Consider the following 25,990-nt stretch of genomic DNA (forward strand, 5'->3'; position numbering starts at 1 on the left):
AAATTTCCTTTAAATATTATTTATTTTTGGGTTGTAATAAGGCCATTTTAACTTTCTTTTTATTTCTTTTCTTGGTTATTTTATTTTTAATAACTTCAAACCTGGTTGATAATTGTTCAAATGGGCTAGACTTAGGACGTGTTTTCAAAGCAGCACTTGTTTTCAAAATATCTCAACACCACGATTAATCGATTTATCAAAGACGTCCACTTAAACAAATTTAAACTCGATATAACAAAGTGTGGCTATGGTTGTGAGCATGTCTAGGATTGGATCCAATCAAAGAGCTTGGTACTTAAGCAGCCTTCATGGCTCACCTCCTCTGTCTCGGATACCTACCTGGTGCCCAGCTTCTATACATTTTGTTAACTCAACAAAATATATGGTTTTAAAACACTAAAACGGAACGTGGGTTTTCAACTCCAATGTGGCACGTCAGATTCGGCCATAACGTCTAGGCTGGGTTTGGGGTGTTACAATAGTAGCCAATTTCAAATGGCCTTATACCAAATGAGCTTTCAACCAATATAAGCCTACACATTTGGCCAAATCAATTATCACACATAACAAAATGACCAAGTCCACTATACATGCCATAACTCAAAATGTTGAATTCATTGGTACCAAAATAATTATTGATAGTGTGAGTGGATCTCGGACGATCTCCAATCCCCGAGCTAGCTTGGTGACACTATAAGACAAAGGGAAGGAAGGGTAGTAAGCTATAAAGCTTAGTAAGTTCCTATGCAAATAATAAGCATCATAACTACACATTTTAACACACAATTAACATGAAGAAAATTAGCATGAATGTTATTAAAATCTTATAGTCATAACTTCCTTAATCACAACCTTACCAAGGGTTCATCACATATTGAGCTTATTACGTATGAGATTTACGTGCATACTTGTACCAACTCGCAACATAACTATCGTCTTTCTCATCTTTGACATTCCCATTGAACACTCTGAATATTAGCGAATACTCAAAAATCTTGCACATAAGTTCCATATATGTAGCCAAAGCTACCTCATATCTCATAATACATATAGGCTCGTTTTCAAGCTATTCCTGGGCCTGCTCACACAAATTGTCGGCCATGACGTAGCTACACAGTGCTACTCATACAACCTACTAGGTATTCGCAACTCATGCCAGACTACCCAACCACTGGTAGGACGTACGAGACCAGCACTCGGATCACATACACATATATACACTTGGGTTCCTAGTGACATGTCACTGTATCCAATTCTATTCCTAAGGCTTGTCAAAACTTTGTCGAATATGTCCAAAGAGTCAATCACAATTCGTACAATATTAAAGCATTTAAAACATAAATATAATAATGCATCATTTACATACGAACTTACCTCGGTACAAAATAGTAGAATTGGACCTAATCGTCAAACACTTTGTTTTTCCCCCGATCTAGGTCCGAACCTCATTCTTCTTGATCTATAATAATAAATTTAATTCATTTAATACTCACATTATTAAATTTAGCCCAAAAATCATATTATGAAAAAATTACATTTTTGCCCTTAATATTTCACATTTTTACAATTTAGTCCCTAGGCTTGTAAAATGAAATGTTTTCAATTTATTCAAAACCCAAGCCTAGCCGAACCATTTTCATACTTATAATAGCCCAAAAGTTTCATTTAATCACACTTTTACTACTCATTTTTGTAACTTTTACAAATAGGTCCTTTTTAATATTTCCATCAAAAATCACCTAGAAAAAGTTGTTTATCTTACATCTAACATGCATTTTCTACCATTAGGCATCAAAATACACAAATATCTATCATGGGTAAAAAATTATACTTTGATTATTTCTTAAATTAGTGGTAGAAATAGATAGATCAGGTTACAACGACTTCAAAAATGTAAAGAGCAATAAAAACAGGGCAAGAACGAATTTACAATCGAGCTTGGAAGATGAACAAACCCTAGCTATGTCTTCTTTAGTGATATTCCACCATGGAAGAAGAGGATGGACAAGATTTTGGCTTTATTTTGCTTATTAATTCATTTATTACCCAAATGACCAAAATGCCCCTAATGTAAAACATAAAATTTCATATTTCATGTGCATTTTTGTCCGCTAACTTAACAAATGGTCTAATTACCATCTAAGGACCTTCAATTTAAAATTTCATAGCAATTAGACACCGCTAGCTTCTAGAACACACATTTTGCATCTATTGCAATTTAGTCCTTCTAAAACAATTGAGTGCCCAATCAATAAAATTTTTGAACGAAATTTTCACGAAATCATTCCATAAAACTATAGACCATAAAAATATAATAAAAATAAATCTTCCTACGTCAGATTTGTGGTCTCGAAACCACTGTTTCGACTAGACCCAAAATCGGGCTGTTACAATTACACACATTCATCAAAATCACATAAGTGACACAAACCAACTATTTCCAAATGGTACCAAACAACCAACATATATATACATACCAAACTCAACACTGAGCATTCAACTCAACTTTAAACATAAGTCCACCTATACATGCCATTACAAACTTGGTCAAAACATCAAAAACTACCAATATGTTCGCCGAATAGTGTGATAGGTCTCCAATGAGCTTCCTAATTGATCGAGCTTCTGGTAATCTATAATCATAGGAAAGAAAACTACGTAAGCATATAATGCTTAGTAAGTTTGTAAATCATGAATACCACTTACCATTTCAATGCAAAACCTTATAATTTAAACATGATTCAATCCAACATAAGTTTGGCACAAGCCTAAGCATCATTAACAACATATGTTAGTGCTTTAACACATAACTCAATTGAATTATCACATGGTAGGGTAGATTTACATGAACATAATGCCATTGAATTCATACTTTTCATAAATATAGATATGCATTCATTGATCATTATCATCCCATACCTTTCCATAGGTTCATAACATAGTCGATTGGAACACTTATCGTTCCTTCCCTTTTCATGCCTATTGAACCATTTAGCATAACATCGGATACGTGGGAAAGTTCACATGAAGTGTGCTAAACATATGGTCGTAACCATTCCTTTCCTTTTCCTTTACATCGTATCTCACATGAGCTATAAAACGGGTCTGCTCACACAAGCTGACAATCGGAATGTAAGCTCCACTATGCCACTCACATAAGTTGACGAGAATCCGCAACAAATGCAAGACCTCAGCCATCGGTAGGACATTCAATGCCAACATCTGAAACATGGTAACCCTAATGACATGTCATTTGTATACTATATATTTCTAAAGTTCAAACGGGACTCGATAATCATCGTAGCATCGTTGGATTTCCATCATTGCTTTACAGGATAAATAGCATAATAACACATATATCAAAATAACATTAAAACATTATTTAAACATACGAACTTACCTCGATTACAAAGACGTCGAAACAAGATCAACTAATCTAAAGCTTTAGCTTTTCCTCGATCTAGATCTGTACGAGGTTTATCTTGATCTAAATAAGAAAATTCAATCAATTTAATATTTATACTATTCAATTTAGTCCAAAATTCACACTTTTTCAAAATTACACTTTTGCCCCTAATATTTTAACTTCTTTACAATTAGTCTTTAAGCTTTTAAATTGAAATTTATGTAATTTCATCCATATTTCATGCTACTCGAATTACCTAGGGACTTATATCAATCCATACAAATCATCATTTCACAATTTTACCATGGTATTTTACTACTTTTACAAATAATTCCCTAAATTATAATTTAATAAAAAATCACTATACAAAACTTGTTTATTTAATAATAAAGACTCATAATCTTTATTAAATTTCAAGAATCATGCAAACATGCTCATAGAAAAACCCTAAACCTTTAACAATTTTGCAAATTAGTCCCTAGGCTAGCTAGATTAAGCTACGACGACTTCAAAAATATAAAAATCATTTAAAACGGGATAAAATTACACTTACATGCAAGAGAGACCTATTCGAATGTTCAAGGTGCAACAATGGAGGGTTTTCCTTCCTAATTTCGGTGGAATATCTCACTAAAGAAGACGATATCTTCATTTTAGGCTATTTTACCTTAGTTATTTATTAAATTACTTTATTAACCTTTAGTTAAAACTAATTTAAACATTAATTTCTTGCTCATCTTTGTCCACTAACAATAATAATATTCTAATTACCATCTAAGTCCTTTCACATTAAAGTTTCATAGCTATTTGATACCTTTAGCTACTAGAACTCCATTTTTACACATTTTAAGATTTAGTCCTTTTCACTTAATTAAGCATGCAAACGTCAAATTTTCTTAATGAAATTTTCATATAACCCTACTAACATACCGTAGACATTAAAATAATAAAAATAAAATTACTCATTGGGTTTGTGGTCCCGAAACCACTATTTCGATTTCACTGAAAATGGGCTGTTACACTAAGGGAGGCTAAAATGAATATGAATGAGTCGACCAACTTTAAAAAGAGACTTTAATGGTTTATTATTATGGAACTAATATAAAATTGATTGTGTAACACCCCTCACCTGGTCTGGTCCATGGACTCGAGTAATAAGATGCCACATCAACAAACGTAACTTACACATACACACATTATATACTAGCATGTTCATTCTTTTAATAACTTACATACTTAAAAAGGTTTTCACGGCACAACATTCAAAAATAGACATTAGAAACAATTTAAAGACCAGCTTAGGGACCATTTAGCAAATTTCCAAAGAAAATAACGTAGGTATTGATACACGATAGTAGGTATAGATATTTAGTAAAAGAGGCATCAACACTAATAAGGAAATCGACACCATTCCATCATTCTGTCTTTCCAACTCAATTTCGAACAAAAAACATTTTATTGATACATAAACAAAGGTATTGGTATTTTTTGTGACACCCCTAATGTGACCCTAGTCGGAGAGTGGTTTCGGGACCACGAAACCGAGTCACAAGAATAATTAGGTGTTATATTCTGTGCTTAATGTATGTGGAATTTGTATGCGTAAATATTTCGTGTCTTGATTTTTATTAATTAGGTGCAAATTTATAAGAAAGGACCCATGTGCTAGGACTTGAAAATGTGATAGGTGTATTTTTAAGTGGCCTAATAATGCATGAAGTGAAATAAATGGAGTTGCATGTCAATTATCCCATTTCCTAAGGTGGATGGCCGGCCATGACAAATTATGGGCAAGGGAAAACATGTTTCCAACATGTTTGGCTAGTGAGTTATGTAGGAAGTATTATAATAAAAATAAGCATAAAAAAATGAAAAAAAAAAGAGAGAAAGATGAGCTTGGATGCCCCTTGTTGCCGTGAGTAGAGGAAAAGAGAGGAGAAATTTTTGTCCATTCATTTTCACTTCTTGGCCGAAAATACTAAGGAAAAAGGGGGAGGATTTTTGCTTCATGCTTGGTTTAGAAGAGATCTAGAAGGAGATTTGGCTAAATTGCATCAAGATTAAGGTATGTATGAGGTTGTGTTGGGAGTTTCATGCATGTTTTGGTTGCTAACTTGATGTGCATGTTAGCCATGGCTCAAATCTTTGTTATGCCATGGAAATGGTATTTGGCCAAAGTTGTTATGGTGATAAAGCCATTGCATGCTAAGTGTGAAGCTTGATGATGATGCATGCAATGATGGATTGTCTACTCTTGAGTAAGATTTTGAGTTTTCTTTTGTTCAACCATGATTGAAGTTAAAAGGGCATGATTGTCATATTCGCCATGATGCATTCATGAGCATGATTCATGCTTCTTGCATGTTAGTTAAAATTTGTGTTTTGGATGGCTATGGACATCTTGAAATTCGCCATGCTCATATATGTATATATATGTTTGCACATGATGTTTTGGTTATGAAGGAAGTGATGAATATGTTTGTTTAAAGAAGAAGATGTTGAAGAATAATTGTGAAATTGCAAGCACATTCGCCTAGCACACATATGAGTGCTTGATGCTATATTATAAGTTTTGAGCTACAATATGCAAAGCATTAACTAGTAAAATGCATGCTGTTTTTGTGAGGTATTAAGTGCATAATTGGCCTCAACATGTACATGAATATTCGCCTTGGGTAGCCTATTGAAGGCCTTAGCTTTTCCTTGATGCTCGAATAAATTGTATTGAATTGCTTGATGTAGTATAAAATGTGCATGACCATTGTGTATTCAAGCTAAAGGGTGGCCATATGACCATTTAAACTCCTTGTCATATTCGCCATAAGCTAGCACAATGAGGTTTTAATAAATTGAATTTGTTTGAATTAGCTCAAGAGCTTAGAGGGCCACAATTGGACAAGGGAAGGAGAAAGTGATCGAATAGCCGTAAAAGCCGTTCGACAACATCCGAGGTAAGTCCTCAAGAAGTGACCCTACTTGAATTATGTGAAATGATGTATGGATGTGTATTGATTATTGATTATGTGTGTATGAGTATTTGAATGATACCGGGCTAAGTCCCAAGGCGATTATGCTAGTGATCATAATTGTGTTTGAGCCTTAGTAACGAAAATGAAATATGTATGTCCAATGATTATTGATGTATGTGCGCATGAGAAATTGAATGATATCCGGCTAAGCCCAAGTCATTAATGCTGAAATTATATCCGGTTAAGACCAAGGCAATTATGCTAGTGGCTACATCCGGCTAAGACCAAGGCATTCGTGCGAATCATTCTATCCGGGCTAAGACCAAGGCATTTGTGCACGTGGTTATATCCGGTTATATTCAAGAATCTTGGGCTGGAGGTGAGTGTTGGTTGCTGTAATGAATTCAATTAGTACGCTCGAAAAGCCCAAAGAATAAGGTACGTTTATATGTGCATTGGAAAGTCGACATGTTTGAGCAACATTCGCTCAATCGCCTAACTAATTTCAGCTATTGAATTGATCGATACTTTGTGAAAGTATATAATGATGAAGTGTGAAGTAAGAATGACTATGTGAATGTGTATTAATGGAATGATGCATTTGGTTATGTGAATGTATTGCTTTAATTAAAGCTGATTATATTCCTTGAGACTTACTAAGCATAAAAATGCTTACCCGCTGCTTTGGCTCTCTTTTATAGATTTCGCTCGATAGCAATCGGATTCGGGATCAATAAAGTCGAAGTCATCCACACTATCAACGCCTATATTTTGGTATAAATTTTGTTTGAACGTTGAAATGGCATGTATAGGACTACCCCTTGTTGGTTTAAAAATGTGGTGATGTATATGTATACGGCCATGCGAAAATGGCTCGTAAAAGGAAGCATGAACTTAGACTATTTTTGGTTTGTATGTATATATATGGTGTCATGATGTGATTATGGATTGGAAATGGGAATGTTGGTCACATGATCAGCCATTGGTATGGTTAAAATGATCATATATGAACCTATGTATGGCAAGACTAGTTGGTTCATGGAGACTACAAAATAGGTAAGACCTACCTTAAAAACAGAAGCTGCCAGCTGCAGTGATGTGAATGTGAAAAATCACCAAAATTTGTAGGAATGGTATTAAATAGTGAATAAGCTTTTTAAATGAACCTTGATGAGTCTATTTTCATATGGAAGAAACGAAATGGTCATAGGAGTTACAGGTTAAGAGATATGAAAGCTATTGTGAGACAGGGCCAGAACGGTTTCTGGGTCCCCTGTCGCAACTTTAAAAATTTACTATAAATTATCCAGAAAGAATTAGGAGTCATGCCTTATTATTACAGATTCCATTTTGAGTCTAGTTTCATTAGAAACAAACGACACCAGTATTAAAGCCCTGTACAGAGAGATATTCAAGTTATAGCGTACGAAGGTCAGAGCAGTCGATCCCTGTAACATGGGCGACTTTAACTAATAAACTGTACCAATTGGCCCAACCAAAAATTCTAGAAATAAATACATGGATGGATATATGAGTCTAACTTCAGGGAAAATTTACGAAACCAGTTTCCGAGTTTTGAAACTCGAGATATGATTTTTAAGGCGACGGTGACGCAGTTTTCCAGCCTGACTGGAAATGTCAAATTGGTGGCAAAACATGTGAACTTGGCTTGTTAACCCCTCGTGTCCGACACGGCGATGGTCTCGGTTCGGGTGTTACAATTTTATTGGTATCGAGCCACGGTTTAGTCGATTCTAGGACTACCGTGATGTGTTTGGGGTCTAGCTATACATGCCATTAAATGATGAGTCGATAGTGTGGTGATTTCTGACAATTTGACTTTATGTTTGTTTATAGCAATGGATCCCGATCCCAACCGAGCGATAGCTGATGATGTGGAGAGTGTGGTGCCTGCTCCCGCGCAAGGGACAGCGCCGGCGGACTCTCAACCTATGGCCAGCAATCCGAATGATGAGGCTAGGCAAGCCTTTTATAGTGTGATGAACGAATGGTTTAATCAATACATTCGAACTAACACGGCTATTCCACAACCTCCATTCCCGACAAATGCAACCCCAAGACCTACAATACCTCCGGTGATCGACAAAATAAGGTCAAGTAAGCCCCAATCGATAGGATTTGAAAACATGGGGCCACTGAATTTAAGGCTACGGATGATGATGATGCCAAGCGAGCTGAATTTTGGTTGGATAACACTATCCGGTGCTCGATGAGCTATCCTGTACACCCGATGAGTGCTTAAAGTGTACCATCTCCTTGCTACGTGAGTCCGCCTACTATTGGTGGAGTACTCGACTTCGTGGTACCTAGAGAGCAAGTGACTTGGGAATTCTTTCAAACCGAGTTCAAAAAATATATCATCGAGATTCATCGACCAAAAGCGAAGGGAATTTCTTGATCTTAAGCAAGGTTCTATGTCGCCATCGACTACGAACGAAAATTTGTGAGGCTTAGCCGACACGCGAGAATGCATTTCGTCCAAGCTATTATGTGTAAAGGCTTGAGGATGGGCTAAATGATGATATAAGGATGTTCGTTGGCATTCTCGAAATACGAGAGTTCAGTAGTACTTGTTGAGCGAGCTTGTAAAGTCAAGAGCTTAGAAAGGAGAAACAAAAGTTGATGTGGGAACCGGAGAATTCGAAGAGGTCCTCGTGAAAGTCTCTTCAACAGCATCAAGAGATTTCGAGATGATGTGAGCCGGTCTAGAGGCGTTTGGGCTTTTCTAGACGAGGACGCGATCGACCCCGTGACCACACGAGTCACTTGATCGCCGATGGTGGAAATGATCGCCGAGAGAGGGCGGAGTGTCTACATTGTGGCAAATGGCATTCGGGAGCTGTTGGTTTCGTGATCGCTCTCGCTATAAGTGTGGATCGGCCGACCACTTTATGAAGGATTGCCCGAGGATGCATGAGCAGAATGTAAGTCGAGTGGAAACCCGGTGCTACCAACGCCGAGGTAGGTCACCTAGAAATATGGGCAATGTCATGGCGGTCGAGAGGATCTAGAGATGCTACCATCAGATCTCGAGGCTCGTGCTCTCGCTAGGACTTATGCCATACGCCGCACGCGAGGATGCTGCCTCTCCGGATGTCATTACCGGTACTTTCACTCTTTTCAATACAAATGTGATTGCTTTGATTGACCCCGGTTCTACTCATTCATATATATGTGAAACCTTAGCATCCAAAGAAGACTTTGCCTATTGAGTCTCTCGAGTTTGTAATTCGGTGTCAAACCCTTGGGTCATTACGTGCTTGTCAACAAAGTGTGCAAGAAAAGTCCCCTAGTGTTCCTAGGTTCTTGTTTTCCGGCGGACTTGATGTTTTTTCCATTCGATGAGTTCGACGTTATTCTTGGTTTGGATTGGTTGACCATGCACGATGCGGTTGTAAATTGCAAGAGCAAGACTATCAATTTGAGGAGCGCGAATAACAAGATAATTCGGGTTGAGTCTACGAACTTAAAGGGGTTGCCAGCTGTAATATTAGCGATGTTGGCCCAGAAATATGTAAGAAAAGGGTGCGAAGCGTACCTTACGTACGTGCTCGATGACAAGGAATCAGAAAAGAAACCCGAATCTGTGCCCGTGGTTTGTGAATACCCGGATGTTTTCCCAAGAATTGCGGGTTTACCACTGCTCGAGAAATAGAATTTGGCATCGAATTGGTACCGGTACCACTCCAATTTCGATAGCTCCGTATCGTATGGCACCAACGGAATTAAAGGAGTTGAAAGCTCAGTTGCAAGAATTGGTGGATAGAGGTTTTGCTCGCCCGAGTTTCTCGCCTTGGGGTGCACCAAGATTGTTCGTGAAAAGAAGGATGGAACCATGCGGTTGCAGATCGACTATCGCCGACTTAATAAAGCGACGATAAAGAACAAATATCCGTTACCACGTATCGATGACTTGTTCGATCAAGCGAAAGGAGCCTCGGTGTTCTCGAAAATAGATTTGAGATCGGGCTATTATCAATTGCGAATCCGAGATTCGGACGTACCCAAGACCGCCTTGAGCGAGATATGGTCACTATGAGTTCCTAGTGATGCCGTTTGGGCTCACTAATGCCCTCGCGGTATTTATGGATTTAATGAATCGGATCTTCGCACCATATTTGGATCGATTTGTAGTCGTGTTCATTGATGACATCTTGGTCTATTCAAGAAATGAGACCGAACATCTGAACACCTACGGTTAGTGCTGCAAATTTTACAGGATAAGCAATTATATGCTAAGTTCAGCAAGTGTGAGTTCGGTTAGAGAGGTTAGCTTCTTGGGTCATGTGGTATCTCAGATCGGTATTCGAGCCGATTCGAATAAAATTTCAGCCATACTTAATTGGAAGCCTCCAGAAATATTATCGAGGTTCGAGCTTTTTGGGGCTTACTGTTATTACCGACGATTTGTAAAGGTTTCTCAACGATAGCCACGCCGATGACGAAGCTACTCCAAAAGGATGTTAAGCTCGAATGGACGGAGAAATGTCAAAAAGTTTCGATCAATCGAAAACTTATTTGATGAAGCCCCAATTCTAGTGCAACCCGAGTCCGCAAAGAGTTTGTCATCTATAGCGACGCCTCCCTACTTGGGTTAGGTTGTGTATTGATGCAAGAAGGTCGAGTTGTGGCTTATGCGTCGAGGCAATTAAAGCCACATGAGAAAAATTATCCGACTCATGATCTCGAATTGGCGCCATCGTGTTCGCTTTAAAGATTTGGCGACATTACTTATTTGGTGAAAGGTGCCATGTGTACTCGGATCACAAAAGTCTCAAATATTTGATGACCCAAAGAGTCTTAAATCTGCGACAAAGACGTTGGCTCGAGCTGTTAAAGGATTACGAGCTGGTCATTGACTATCACCCGGGAAAGGCGAATGTGGTTGCGGATGCCTTGAGTCGTAAATCATTATTTGCTTTACGAGCGATGAACGTGCACTTGTCTGTCCGATCCGATAGTGTGTTAGTAGCTGAATTGAAAGCCAATCCACTATTGATACATCAAATTCGAGAAGCTCAGAAAGTCGACGACGAGTTGGTCGCAAAACGGGGTGAGTGTGTTCGAACAAGGACTCGAATTTCAAATCGATGATGACGATTGTTTGAGGTTCAAAAGTCGTCTGTGTGTTCCAAAGAATTGAACTCATTTCGATAATTCGAATGAAGCCCATTGTAGCCGAATGGCAATCCACCCAGGAGTACGAAGATGTACAATGATTTGAAACGTCGGTTTTGGTGGCATGGTATGAAGCGAGACATCTCCGACTTTGTTTGAGATGTTTAATATGTCAACAAGTGAAAGCGGAACATCGGGTGCCTTGAGGATTACTTGACCAATCACGATACCCGAGTGGAAATGGGATCGAGTCACAATGGACTTTGTATCCGGACTGCCATTGTCAGCAAGTAAGAAGGATGCGGTTTGGGTCGTGGTAGATAGATTGACTAAGTCGGCCCACTTTGTCCCCGTACGTACGGATTTTTCAATGGACAAACTAGCCGAATTGTACGTTTCTCAGATTGTGAGATTACACGGGTGCCTATTTCCATCGTGTGGGATAGAGATCCGAGATTTACCTCACGATTTTGGAAAAAGTTGCAAGAAGCTTTGGGTACCAAGTTGCATTTCAGCACCGCCTTTCACCCCCAAACCGATGGTCAATCCGAGCGGATAATTCAGATACTTGAGGATATGTTGAGATGTTGCGTCCTCGAGTTTAGTGGTTCATGGGAAGCGGTATTTGCCGTTGATTGAATTCGCTTACAACAACAGCTTTCAATCAAGTATTAAAGATGGCACCCTACGAGGCTTTGTACGGTCGTAAATGCCGTACACCATTGTTTTGGACGGAGCTTGGTGAAAGCAAGATTTTCGGGTGGATTTGGTTAGAGATGCTGAACAGAAAGTGAAAGTAATCTGTGAAAGTCGAAGATAGCCTCCGATCGTCGGAAGTCGACGCGAATCTGAGCGTAAGGATGTCGAGTATCGTGGGTGATAAAGTGTTTCTCAAGGTATCGCCTTGGAAAAAGATACTCGATTCGGCCGTAAGGGCAAGCTGAGCCCGAGGTTCATTGGGCCATATGAGATATCCGAGCGAGTCGGTCCAAAGTGGCATATCGTTTGATTTTGCCCCGAACTCAAAAAGGTTCACGATGTCTTTCATGTTTCGATGCTTGACGCTATAGATCCGATCCATCACACGTGATTAGCCCATCAGAAATTGAAATCCAAGCTAATATGAGTTATGAGGAAGAACCGATTCGTATCCTATCACGAGAAGTGAAAGAGTTGCGAAACAAGCGGGTTCCACTAGTGAAAGTGTTATGGCTCAAGCACCGGATAGAAGAAGCTACTTGGGAGACCGAGAACTCTATGAGAGAGCGATATCCAAACCTATTTACTTGTAAGATTTTCGGGGACGAAAATCTCTTAAGTGGGGGAGAGTTGTGACACCCCTAATGTGACCCTAGTCGGAGAGTGGTTTCGGGACCACGAAACCGAGTCACAAGAATAATTAGGTGTTATATTCTGTGCTTAATGTATGTGGAATTTGTATGCGTAAATATTTCGTGTCTTGATTTTTATTAATTAGGTGCAAATTTATAAGAAAGGACCCATGTGCTAGGACTTGAAAATGTGATAGGTGTATTTTAAGTGGCCTAATAATGCATGAAGTGAAATAAATGGAGTTGCATGTCAATTATCCCATTTCCTAAGGTGGATGGCCGCCATGACAAATTATGGGCAAGGAAAACATGTTTCCAACATGTTTGGCTAGTGAGTTATGTAGGAAGTATTATAATAAAAATAAGCATAAAAAATGAAAAAAAAGAGAGAAAGATGAGCTTGGATGCCCTTGTTGCCGTGAGTAGAGGAAAAGAGAGGAGAAATTTTGTCCATTCATTTTCACTTCTTGGCGAAAATACTAAGGAAAAAGGGGAGGATTTTTGCTTCATGCTTGGTTTAGAAGAGATCTAGAAGGAGATTTGGCTAAATTGCATCAAGATTAAGGTATGTATGAGGTTGTGTTGGGAGTTTCATGCATGTTTTGGTTGCTAACTTGATGTGCATGTTAGCCATGGCTCAAATCTTTGTTATGCCATGGAAATGGTATTTGGCCAAAGTTGTTATGGTGATAAAGCCATTGCATGCTAAGTGTAAAGCTTGATGATGATGCATGCAATGATGGATTGTCTACTCTTGAGTAAGATTTTGAGTTTTCTTTTTGTTCAACCATGATTGAAGTTAAAAAGGGGCATGATTGTCATATTCGGCCATGATGCATTCATGAGCATGATTCATGCTTCTTGCATGTTAGTTAAAATTTGTGTTTTGGATGGCTATGGACACCTTGAAATTCGCCATGCTCATATATGTATATATATGTTTGCACATGATGTTTTGGTTATGAAGGAAGTGATGAATATGTTTGTTTAAAGAAGAAGATGTTGAAGAATAATTGTGAAATTGCAAGCACATTCGGCCTAGCACACATATGAGTGCTTGATGCTATATTATAAGTTTTGAGCTACAATATGCAAAGCATTAACTAGTAAAATGCATGCTGTTTTTGTGAGGTATTAAGTGCATAATTGGCCTCAACATGTACATGAATATTCGCCTTGGGTAGCCTATTGAAGGCCTTAGCTTTTCCTTGATGCTCGAATAAATTGTATTGAATTGCTTGATGTAGTATAAAATGTGCATGACCATTGTGTATTCAAGCTAAAGGGTGGCCATATGACCATTTAAACTCCTTGTCATATTCGCCATAAGCTAGCACAATGAGGTTTTAATAAATTGAATTTGTTTGAATTAGCTCAAGAGCTTAGAGGGCCACAATTGGACAAGGGAAGGAGAAAGTGACCGAATAGCCGTAAAAGCCGTTCGACAACATCCGAGGTAAGTCCTCAAGAAGTGACCCTACTTGAATTATGTGAAATGATGTATGGATGTGTATTGATTATTGATTATGTGTATGAGTATTTGAATGATACCGGGCTAAGTCCCAAGGCGATTATGCTAGTGATCATAATTGTGTTTGAGCCTTAGTAACGAAAATGAAATATGTATGTCCAATGATTATTGATGTATGTGCGCATGAGAAATTGAATGATATCCGGCTAAGCCCTCAAGACGTTAATGCTGGAAATTATATCCGGTTAAGACCAAGGCAATTGTGCTAGTGGCTACATCCGGCTAAGACCAAGGCATTCGTATGAAGTCATTCTATCCGGCTAAGACCAAGGCATTTGTGCACGTGGTTATATCCGGTTATATTCAAGAATCTTGGGCTGGAGGTGAGTGTTGGTTGCTGTAATGAATTCAATTAGTACGCTCGAAAAGCCCAAAGAATAAGGTACGTTTATATGTGCATTGGAAAGTCGACATGTTTGAGCAACATTCGCTCAATCGTCTAACGAATTTCAGCTATTGAATTGATCGATACTTTGTGAAAGTATATAATGATGAAGTGTGAAGTAAGAATGACTATGTGAATGTGTATTAATGGAATGATGCATTTGGTTATGTGAATGTATTGCTTTAATTAAAGCTGATTATATTCCTTGAGACTTACTAAGCATAAAAATGCTTACCCCGTTGCTTTGGCTCTCTGTTTAAAAATGTGGTGATGTATATGTATACGGCCATGCGAAAATGGCTCGTAAAAGGAAGCATGAACTTAGACTATTTTTGGTTTGTATGTATATATATGGTGTCATGATGTGATTATGGATTGGAAATGGGAATGTTGGTCACATGATCAGCCATTGGTATGGTTAAAATGATCATATATGAACCTATGTATGGCAAGACTAGTTGGTTCATGGAGACTACAAAATAGGTAAGACCTACCTTAAAAACAGAAGCTGCCAGCTGCAGTGATGTGAATGTGAAAAATCACCAAAATTTGTAGGAATGGTATTAAATAGTGAATAAGCTTTTTAAATGAACCTTGATGAGTCTATTTTCATATGGAAGAAACGAAATGGTCATAGGAGTTACAGGTTAAGAGATATGAAAGCTATTGTGAGACAGGGCCAGAACGGTTTCTGGGTCCCCTGTCGCAACTTTAAAAATTTACTATAAATTATCCAGAAAGAATTAGGAGTCATGCCTTATTATTACAGATTCCATTTTGAGTCTAGTTTCATTAGAAACCAACGAAACCAGTATCAAAGCCCTGTACAGAGAGATATTCAAGTTATAGCGCGCGAAGGTCAGAGCAGTCGATCCCTGTAACATGGGCGACTTTAACTAATAAACTGTACCAATTGGCTCAACCAAAAATTCTAGAAATAAATCCATGGATGGATATATGAGTCTAAATTCAGGGAAAATTTACGAAACCAGTTTCCGAGTTTTGAAACTCGAGATATGATTTTTAAGGCGATGGTGACGCAGTTTTCCAGCCTGACTGGAAATGTCAAATTGGTGGCAAAACATGTGAACTTGGCTTGTTAACCCCTCGTGTCCGACACCGGCGATGGTCTCGGGTTCGGGGTGTTACAATTTTACCTTAAGTATAGATACTCATGAAACAGTGTCGATACTAAATTAAGCTACTGTTTTCTTCCACATGCATTTTAACATCTACGTATCGATATTTAAGCCTAAATATCGATACCTCTATACAAATCCACAAGAACACAACAAAATAGAGGAACATTCATACTCAAAAATTATTCCTGTTAACATGCATCATTAGACACATTACCAATCATCAAACATTCATAAATATAGATCCTAACAATACCAAAACTCCAAATTCCAAAATCATAATAAACAAATGACAATAATAATCAAACGAAATTCTAAACCCACATTGCATTTACTCAGAGTTGAAATATAATTATAAATTACCTATTGAAAAAATTATTACCTTTTTAGGATCACTTCCTTGGCCGCACCGCTCACACCGAAAACACTACCTATCTACAAAGATTTAGTGAGGAGTATGTTAGCTTAAACAAGCTCAGTGAATGTTCGAAATTACCACAAGCATACACAATGTCACCTGTTAAGCAAGATCAACTAGATACATGCACAACCATATTTACTATGAGTCCAAATGATAAATTTATGCTTCATTATGTCATAAATCAAGCATATACTCTCACATGCAATTACATAAAACTCATATATATAATTCGTTTATCGATAATTCATCAATACTAAACAACGTATTCATGCTTTAATGACCCACAAGTCTAGCTTATATATTCACTTGCATTTACACACAACATTTTTCATGTATTAATTAATTAATGATAGTTTGACAACTTAGAACCATGAAACATGAAACATAAAAGTGTGCTCTATCACCATACATTCGATACAAAGATCTCCATCACACAAATGACTCAAAGAGTCTAACATATTCCATAAGTGTAGCATAAAGCTAACATTCTCCAAAACACCAACATATCCCAATGAATGAAGCTTAGCTTGATTGTAACACCCCTCACCCGTATTCCACGTCGGAATAGGGTTATAGAGCGTTACCGAACTTACAAGATAATTATACATACATTTATAATATATTTATTCATTTCATATAATCATCATTCCATTTCAACAATTTGTCCCTAATATGAGCCTACGAGGCCCTAAACATGCTTTGGGAGTGGTTCAAGACTAAATCGATAACTTATAAAACTTTTATAAAACTTAGAAAATTTTTCCCCAAAACAGGGGATACACGCCCGTGTGGCTAGGCCGTGTGTCTTACATGGCTACCAGACACGTTCGTGTCACAGGCCGTGTGGACATTCGAAATGGGAGCACATGGCCATGTCCCAGTTCGTGTCTTACTCCTTGTAACTCTCTAACTTGGGTCACACAGCCAACACACACGCCTGTGTGGCTAGCCCGTGTACCCTGAAAATGGCCACACACGCCCGTGTGCTAGGCTGTGTGCTAGCTGTGCCAAACCTGTAGGGTATACTGACTTATACCACACAGCCAAGTCATACACTTGTGTGTAAGGCTGTGTGGTGCATATTGACTTAATTTCAATTTCAACACCAGGAGACACATGGCCGTGCAACATAACCGTGTGTCACACACGACTGAGACACACGTCTGTGTCTCTACCCGTGTAGACAAAAATAGGGTATTTACCAAGCCAATTTGCCACCCAAATTTGCATGTACCTACACAACTCAAATGGCACCAATTCATAGCATAAATGAACATCTCAATTAGCCATAATCAAGGCTAATTCATACCATTTCCAATACCAACATCTAACATACTTTCAACATCTCACCTTGCCTACTCAAATCATGCCAATTCACATTTCCAAAGCATTCACATATATACCACAAATAAATTACTTCAAACATCAAAATGACCAAACTCATATATGTATTATTTGGCCTAACTTCACAAACATACCAACACTCACAAATTATCAATTTAACATTCTTAATACCTATTGTCAACAATCATTACACAACATAAGTCAATTACCAAATCAAAACAAAAGCCATTTGCACATTTATATACATTATCAAATTCACCATCCTAAGCCAACTCACATTGGTATATATACAAACAAAAATATAAACATTTCCAAGCTAAATAAATTGTCCAAAATTATTATCAAAACATAACCAAAATGACTCAAAAATCCCTATACATGCTATATACTTAAAATACCAAGTTCATAGGTACCGAGAAATAGATAGATAGTGTGAAGCGATCTTCGACGATCCCCGAATCCGAGCTAGCTTGATATCACTATGAAACATGTGAGAAATAAACAAAGTAAGCTATAAAGCTTAGTAAGCTAGTATGAAATAAGCTTGAATACATCCATATGTAGCTTACATTAGCTAACAAACCTTTCAAATACTCATTCACAAAACTATATGCTTCCATTCTCATTTCTTCAATTCAACACTAAAATAGTTTATACACATACCTGTACCATCTCGTACCAACCTCATATACAATTTCATCTTTCATTTACTTGTTAAACCATTCAGAATAGAAGTCAGATACTTAAGGGTCTCACACGATAAGTACGTATACCATGGCCTGAAGCCAAATCAAGGTAACTTATCTTCGAAATACTGATATCATGGCCTGAAGCCAAATCAGCCGATATGCATGGCCGAAGCCAAATCGATTTATCTCACACCCGAAGTGCTATATCATGGCCCGAAGCCAACTCTAAATATCCCTAATGATGTGTCATTAACATCCTAAACTATTCCTAAGGTTCAACAAGGATTCCAACTGTCGAATCATCATCGAATCATTCCCAAACTTGTCTGAAGTCACATAATCACAATCTATGCTATATCAAAGCATATAGAATACATTTGAAATGAAATTATAACATACAAACTTACATCGATTCAAAAATGATGAAATTATCGATTAATCGAGTATTTTATCTTTTCCCTGATCCAAGTCTGTATTTCTCTTTTCTTGATCTAAATATATTTAAAATTAACTTATTTAATCATCTATTCATTCAATTTAGTCCAAAACACACTTTAAAACACATTTACACTTTTGCCCCACATATTTCACATTTTTCACAATTTAGTCCTTATTTCATAAAATCATAAATCAATGAAATTCCAAATATACCCATGCTAGTCGAATTACTATTATGCCCCTAGAAGCCCATATTTTCATTTATTTCACATTTTAATCACAAAGTTTCAACATATCTCAATTTATTCCCTATTTTGCATTTTCACTAAAAATCACTTAACAAAACTTGTATATCTATCAACAAGCATTCATAATCTCAAGAAACTTCAGAATACACATATAGTCTTCAATGGCATCATTCAAAATCTGTAACAGTTTTGCAAAATAGTCTCTTGGCTAGCTAGTACTAGTTGCAATGATCACAAAAATATAGAAATCATTAAAAACCGAGTCAAAATTAGTTACCAATTTAACTATGAAGTTGTTGAACCCTAAAACACTCCCATAGCTTCTTAATCTTTTAATTTTTTGTGGAAGAATTAGAGAAGAAAGATGATAGCTTTGTTTATTTTATTATTTTACTTAAGTTAATACATAATTTACTATTTTAACATTATTATAAACCATTTAATATCATCCAAATAATGTCCATTTATGTACACTCATGATATTAATGGTCTAATTAAAACATAAGGACCTTAACGTTAAGGTTCTATAGCTATAAGACACCTTTAGCTAATAGAACAACACTTTTGCACTTACGTAATTTAGTCCTTTTTTCTTAAATTGACCAACCAAACAATAAAATTTCTTAACGAAATTTTCACACCAACATAATATCATACTATAAACATTAAAATAATAATAAAATAATTATTTTGACCTCAAATTTGTGGTTTCAGAACAACTGTTCCAATTTGACCAAAAACGGGCTGTTACAACTCTTCCCTTTAGGGATTTTCGTCCTCGAAAATCATACTAGTGAATAGGTTAAGGTATTATTTTCTCATAGTTTTCTCGGGCTTCCACGTAGCATCTTCGACACAGTGTCGTTGCCAATGTACTTTCACGAGAGCTATGATTTTATTTCTCAACTGTTTAACCTTACGTGCTAGAATTCTGATCGGTTCTTCATTGTACGCCATATCAGGTTGAATTTCAATCTCTGACGAAGAAATCACATGCGATGGATTAGATCTATATCAACACAACATCGATACATGAAACACATTATGGATTTTCTCTAGCTCAATTGGTAACACTAGCCGATATGCCACTGGACCTATTCGTTCAATAATCTCATACGGCCCGATGAATCGCGGACTCAATTTTCCTTTGTGACCAAACAAAGTATTTTCTTCCACTGAGATACATTCAAGAACACTTTGTCACCGATCTAAAATTCAATGTCTTTTCATTTCAAATCCGCGTATGATTTCTGGCGATCTGAAGCTACTTTCAAACAGTCACGAATTCAACCAATGGAAAATATTCCTCCCAGTTGCCTTCAAACTCTAAAACACAAAATCTTAGCATATATTCGAGAATCTGAATTACTCTCTCAGACTGACCATCGATTTGCAGATGAAAAGCTATACTGAAATTCAACTTCATACCTAAAGCTTCTTGCAAATTCTTTCAAAATCGTGATGTAAACGTCGGATCTCTATCTGAATTAATCGAAACTGATACACTGTGCAATCTAACAATCTCAGCAATGTATAACTCCGCAAATTTAGCAAGCGAAAAATTAGAATGTACCGGGATGAAATGTGTTGATTTTATTAGTTGATCAACGACAACCCAAATTACATCTTTCTTTTTCGGAGACAGGGGTAATCCCGATACAAAATCCATAGTCACTCTATCCCATTTCCACTCCGGTTTCATCACAGGTTGAAGCAAACCCGAAGGCACTTGATGCTCGGCTTTCACTTGCTGACAAATCAAACACTTCGATACAGACTCAGAAATGTCTCATTTCATACCCGACCACTAATACAACTTCTTCAAATCATTGTACATTTCGGTACTTCCAAGATGAACGGATAAACAACCACTATGTGCCTTATGTAAAATTTTCTGAATTAACTCTAGTTGTTTCGGTACGCAAATTTGATCTCAAAACATCAAACAATCATCAGATTTGATTTGATACTCTAAATCACTATTCAACTCGCATTGCACTCTTTTATCTTGTAATTCACTATCACATTTTTTAGCTTCGCAAATTTGCTAAAGAAATACTTGCTTAGCTTTTAACTCAGCTAAAATCTAACCATCATCAGATAATGTCAACCATGTATTCATTGCTCTCAAAGCAAACAACGATTTTCTACTCAAAGCATCCACGACTACATTCAATTCCCCGGATAATAATTGATTACTGGAAACACAAAAATTTGCACATTTTTTCATACCCTTTTTAACTTAAATTCATGCGAATTTGGTTAAATTCTTGTTGAAAAGTAATTAATTTTTATAAAATAATTAAAGTGCATTTAAAATATCAACATGTTGAAATTTAGTTAATAATTTTGGTTATTTTTGATAGATTTGTACAAAGGGTGAAAAATAGCTTGGCAGACATTGCCAGAAGCACAAAACTGAGAAGCAATTTGAAGTATCGAGGTGAATTAGTTTCCAGCCTAAGAGGTCCAAAATTATATGTATTAAATCATAATATAATTAATTTTAATTTATATCCAAGTTAATTTGGGTTAATAAATTATTATTAATTAATTATGAAAAAATGGTCTGATTGAACCGAACCAAGTGAACCGAACCGACCAAGCAGAGGACAGCCCAAAACCGTCCAAGTGTTGACCCAATTCAGCTTATTAGATGATTATTTAAACTGCAAAGAAGCCCTTGAATAATTGTTCAAATTGCAAATCAAACCCTCCACAATTGATGGCTTTGAAGATTTGCCCCAAGCCAAATTTAGCAAAGTTGAAGCCATCAACTTTGCCACATAGATGGCCAGTCAAGGGGTGACTCTTTGGCTGCTATTTTTAGAAAATTTTAGCTGCCACATTCAGTTATAAAAACCCCCTTGGCTGATCATTCAAAGCATCCCTCATTCATTCACATTTCTTCCCTCCTCTCATTTCCCCTTGTGTCGATTTCTTCCCTTGAGAAAGGGTTCTTCTTCAGGCATTTTGGAGCAGCAATTGAGTGTTCATAGAAGCCTTGATCGGCGAGGACAACAAAGAAGGAAGAATAGAGCAACCTATTCAAGCCACGAAAAAACACAGGATTTGATTATTCAAGCCACGAAAAAACACAGGATTTGATTCGTGTTCCCTATCTCTTTATTTTTTGTTGTTGTTATGATGAAAACATCTATGAATATTTATGTTGTTGGAATGGTTAATTTAATCAGCTTAGCTTGAATTGAATTCATGTTGGTTTGATTGCATTTCATCTGCTTAAATTATTAAAATAGTGTTTATGTTGTTACAGGCCTAGTTAAAATGCTTGATTACATAGAATCATGCCTAATTTATTCTTGCATTACAATTGTGAGGTAACTAATGAATTAATTATTTAAACGGATTGAAATTATAATTAATTGACACAATACTTAATTAGTGTATGTTTATTCTTCTAAGGTAGCTGAAGGTTAAATTAGCAATGTATCTGGCGATACACTTGCCTTGCATAACTTGGAAGATTATTGTGATTAAACTGTTTCAAGGTAAGGATACCTTGTTACCTCACTTAGTCTTTATGTGCTTATTAGATTTAATTAATCGTTTGAATTGACATAGGAATATGCAAGAGGTTAGTTCAATTTAATGAGTATGTATGTGCAATAACATGTTTGCTTATTAGAATATGTTTAATCGATTGAATTAACATAGGGATATGTTAAGAGATGAATGGATTTGTGTAGGTGAGTATGTTCATAAGTTAGCAAATTACCGAGTTGCCGTGAATTTATTCGTCACAACATAAACATGAGTTTAATAATTCTAAGTTAAAGAAATGTAATTAATCCAATCCAATTATGTCATCTTGATTAAATCATATTTTGAAATCATGCATTAGAACTTTTATTTTTTATTTTTAGTTTAAAATCTTTTTTTTTAATCAGCCTCTTCAAAACAAAATATTTTTTTTACCAAAGTGTTTTAAATTGCATTCATAAATAATTCTTTTCATAGTCCCTGTGGGTACGATAACTCGAAATTTACTTGTCACTTTATTACTTGTTGCGAATGTGTACACTTGCACATTTCCGTCGTTCCAAGTTTTTGGCTCCGTTGCCGGGGACTTTTTTAAAAAGTCCTTATTTGTGAATTTGTTAGTTTTACATTTTGGTTTATTGTTCTGTTTAATTTTTAACTTGATTAATTTTTCTGTGATTATTTCAGGTGTTTATGAGTATTGACCAGATTATTGACCTACTCCCTGTAGACCCTGAGATAGAACAAACTTTTCGAGAGTGAAGAAGATAAGCAAATTAGAGAAGGACCGAAGAGATGAACTTTGAAAATCCAAATCAAGGAAATGGAGCAAACCCTGCTCAAAATCCTATCCTTATTGGTGCTGATAGGGATAGAGCTTTAAGACAATATGCCGTGCGAGTATTTAATGATCTTAATCGGGGTATTAGGAGACCCGAAATTGAGGCACAACAATTTGAGCTTAAGCCAGTCATGTTCCAGATGCTTCAGACAGTGGGCCAATTCAGTGGAATGCCTACCTAAGATCCTCACCTACACTTAAGACTATTTATGGAGGTGAGCGATTCTTTCAAGTTAGCCAGAGTACCTGAAGATGTATTACGATTGAAGTTATTCCCATATTCACTAAGGGACAGAGCTCGAGCTTGGTTGAACTCATTACCACCAAATTCAATTTCCATATAGCAAGAGTTAGCAAAAAGATTTCTTATACAGTATTTCCCGGCTAGCAAGAATGCTAAGTTGAGGAACGAGATCACTGTTTTCCAACAAATGGATGATGAGTCCTTGTATGAGGCATGGGAAAGGTACAAAGAATTATTACGAAATTACCCTCATCACGGAATCCCACATTGGATCCAACTCGAGACATTTTATAATGGTCTTAATGCTCACACGAGGATGGTAGTGGACGCTTCTGCTAATGGTCCTCTCCTTTCTAAGTCTTATAATGAGGCTTATGAAATCATTAAGAGGATTGCCAGCAACAATTATCAATGGCCAACCAATCGAGCAGCGTCAAGAAGACGAGTTGCTAGAATACATAAAGTGGACGCTCTTACTTCACTCGCATCTCAGGTATCATCAATATCTTCAATGTTAAAAAATCTTACTACTAATGGGTCTAACAATTTTGCAGTACAACCACCTAACCAATTTGAAAATATAGCTTGTGTCTATTGTGGGGAAGGAAATTTGTTCGAAGAATGTCCATCAAACCTAGAATCCATGTACTACATAGGTAACTAGAACCAAAATCGAGGAAGGCAAGGACTGCAATCCAATTTCTATAACCCATCATGGCGAAACCAACCGAACTTTTCCTGGAGTAACCAATGGGTTGGAACTAGTAACACTTACGCCCAACTTAGACCAACCCAGCCACCTAGTTTTCCCCAACTAGTTCAGAAACCAACCCAAGCTGAACCATCCAATGGCTTAGAAAATTTGTTGAAGGTGTACATGGCTATGAATGATGCCTTAATCCAAAGCCAAGCTGCTACATTGAAAAACCTGGAAAACCAAATGGGCTAGCTTGCAACTGAACTTAGGAATTGACCACAATGTGTTTTACCTAGTGATACGAAGAATTCGAGGAATCTGGGGAAGGAACATTGCAAAGCATTGACATTGAGGAGTGGAAAGACAGTAGAGCCCAACACCATCGAAGCTGAAAAGGAGCAAGTTGACGTTCAAGATTTAGAGGAAGTTCAACAGAGTGTTGAAATTCCAGTTTCACAAGAACCAAAATTTGCAAAACCCGACAAGGTAATTTTAGAACCAGCTAATTCTGATCAACTAACAACTCCAATAGATGCAGAATTTCCACAGAGGACGAATCAACCAATTTTAGTAAAGAAACCACCACCACCCTACCCTCAAAGACTTCAAAAGAAAAAGTAAGAGATTCAATTCAAGAAGTTCCTAGACGTACCTAAGCAACTTCATATCAACATCCAGTTGGTTGAAGCACTTGAGCAAATGACGAACTACGTCAAAATCATAAAGGATATCCTATCCAAAAAATGAAGACTTGGAGAATTTGACACGGTAGCTCTTACGAAGGAATGCAGTGCATATCTTCAAAACAAACTACCCCCAAAGTTGAAGGATCCTAGATGTTTTACCATACTTTGCAACATTGGAGGAACATATTGTGGTAAGGTATTATGTGACTTAAGTGCGAGTATTAACTTGATGCTATGTCAATATTTAGGAAGTTGGGGATAGGTGAAGTTACACCAACTACAGTTACACTTCAATTAGTGGATCAATCCTTAGCACATCCAGAAGGAAAAATCGAGGATGTATTGGTACGTGTAGATAAATTTATCTTCCCTATTGATTTTTTTATTCTAGACTTTGAAGTAGACAAAGAAGTGCCAATTATCTTAGGAAGACCGTTCTTAGTAACCGGAAGGACCCTTATTGATGTGTAGAAGGGAGAGCTTACTATGTGTGTTCAAGATGATCAAGTAACATTTAACATTTTTAAGTCTATGCGATTTCCTAACACAATTGATGATTGTTCTGCAGCATCCGATTTAGAGGATTTAATAGTGGAGAAGGAGCTCAACTACCTTGAGGATCCGTTGGAACAAATTTTGACATCAAATCCTTCAAATGATGAAGAAGAGGATAAATACTTAGTGTTGTTAGAAACTAATCAAAAGATATTTAATTCGTAATCCCATTTTGAATCTTTGGAATTAGAGAAAAGTGATTATGCCCAACCAAAAGAGTCAATCGAGGAGCCACCTAAATTAGAACTTAAGGTACTACCTTCACATTTGAAATATGTTTAGTTAGGTAACGCCTCTACTTTGCTTGTGATTGTTTCAGCAGAATTACCTAGTGAGCAAGAAGAGAAACTCATCCTAGTGTTGAAACAATTCAAGAAGGCTATCGGATAGACCATAGCCGATATTCGCAGAATTAGTCCATCT

General features: G+C 36.9%; 1 non-coding gene across 1 annotated transcript; it reads right to left on the reverse strand.

The window, feature by feature from the left end:
- Positions 1–23,783: 23,783 nt before the first annotated feature.
- LOC128289615 (small nucleolar RNA R71) lies at positions 23,784–23,890 on the reverse strand. The gene has a single exon (XR_008279259.1). It is a non-coding gene; the product is annotated as a small nucleolar RNA R71 (small nucleolar RNA).
- Between the last annotated feature and the right edge of the window lie 2,100 nt (positions 23,891–25,990).

This window comes from Gossypium arboreum, chromosome 2, assembly GCF_025698485.1.
Source record: "Gossypium arboreum isolate Shixiya-1 chromosome 2, ASM2569848v2, whole genome shotgun sequence".
Taxonomy (NCBI): Eukaryota; Viridiplantae; Streptophyta; class Magnoliopsida; order Malvales; family Malvaceae; genus Gossypium; species Gossypium arboreum.